We start from the raw sequence: 2,092 nt of genomic DNA on the forward strand, positions 1-2,092 counted from the left end.
ATATCTGATTACTGTGTATTTTGGCTTCTTTGTATTTAGACCATTTCCTGACACATGGTGGGTATTCAACTGATGTTGCTATTATTGTGAGAAGACTCAGGTTTATAATAAGAAAGAGCTTCTGATATCTTGGGCGGGTCAGACTAAGGAGATACTATTTACTGTAGTAACTTACAGGAGCCTTTGAAGTTTTGTATTAGGGAAATACCATAGAAATGGGATCCATATATATAACTTAAAACTGACCTAATCTAAACTATGTTTTTTGGACGTAAAGTTGAAGCTTGAAATATCAGGGATTTATTCAGAACAATAGTTACAGCTGTTTAATACTCTGAGATTGACTGCTTCTAAATCTGTGGAGACTAAAATAAACAGTAGTTTGCATCCTGAGTATGAGTTTAAGAAATGTGATGAACTGTTACTATTAAATAATACAAGTAGATTATTCTGATTCAGATGGTTGTATGTATGTATGTATGTATATATATATATATATATACCACCAAATAATTCACCTCCAATGCTATATTATTATGATAATTTTCTGGTTATCCATAGTAAGGTATTTATGATTATGTAATTTTCATTATTTTTTTAAAGCATGCAATTGGATATTTGATTCTTAAATTAAATCATAAGTCTAAGCTGGTTAGATATAAAAGAGTCATGAAGAAGTTAGATATAGAAGAGTCATGTGTGGAAAATTTGAAGTAGAGAGATTAATATCAAATTGAAGGAATTTAGCAGCTACTTCACACAACTTAGCTCAACTAAAAGTTATTTCTCCTTGTCTTCATTATATGAAAAGCATCCAAGCTAACAGAACATATTTATGTTAAATGTTTTAAACCAAATGTTAAGTCTTTGTAATTATCCTTTTTAAAATTTTAACTATGTGGTCTTACTCACTTCTTTCCAAGTGTCAAGTTATGTTACCTCTTATAGTGTGATATGTAGTACTCCACACACAGCAGCAATGACAGTTTTCTCACAGTTAACAGACTGTTTTTGATCATTTCGATAATTAAAGAAACTAGATTGAATGTACTCTGGTGGCACTGATTTGTCAGCCATTGATGAAGAAAACATTATTCTCAATTGACTTAGTCACTATGAAGACACTGCTTTCCTATTTCTTGGAAAATTAAAAAAAAAAAAACTTCAATATTCTAGTTCTATTGACATGGGAGAAAATGAATTTTGCTTTGTAGCTTTCCTTATATTTTATTAATTTCTCTTGCTATTATAGTTTTACTAGAGTTATAAACTCTAAGAATTTATATTTAGTTTTATATTTGAATTTAGGAAAAATAATTTAGGTCCACACAAAAGGCTTGCAAACACTTTTCTTCTAAAAAGGGACTCTACTATTTAAAGTTGAGAAACCACACAGGACACCCACTAGCTTAAAATGGCCCTAGTGTTTAAATGTTGAGAAGATTCCAATTGTAAAATCTTAGGTTTGTGTGTACAGAATCATAAATTCAAATTTTTACATAGTATTTGTTACAGCATAATTGTTTCTCCATGTATTTCATTAACATGAATCCTGTACTGTATTCTGCTACTTTACACTCTATGGTCATTTTGCATAACTGCTACCTTATTTTATGGTTAAAAAAAGAGCCCATTTATGATAAACATATGTTCTTAAGTTTAAAAGTATAAAATTATAACTATTACTATTCATTTGTCTTCAATATTTTCTTTTAGATATATTTTAACATCAAAATTATTCTGTCCCTTAGTGCATCTTTAGATTTTCTATAGAAAATTATATACTACTAAGTAGGAATATAATACAAACCATTGCCACCAGGATACCACTGTTATATGATTGGAAATAATGTTATCGTTTCTTAGTAACATTTAATTTTGGTTGAAATCAAAATGTTTCAACCAATGATATAAAAAAAGAACAACCTTCTAATGGACAGTGTCTGAAGAAATAGGAGGCAAGTTTCTTCAAGATGCAAAATTCAAGCGATGGGGAAAGAATTATTTAATGTGATCATACTACACTGGAACATTGGCATTTATTTATTATTTACTTCTAATAGGAATAAGTCAGAATACCTAATGAATCAAA

Source organism: Pteropus medius, unplaced genomic scaffold, assembly GCF_902729225.1.
Source record: "Pteropus medius unplaced genomic scaffold, Ma_sr-lr_union100, whole genome shotgun sequence".
Lineage (NCBI taxonomy): Eukaryota > Metazoa > Chordata > Mammalia > Chiroptera > Pteropodidae > Pteropus > Pteropus medius.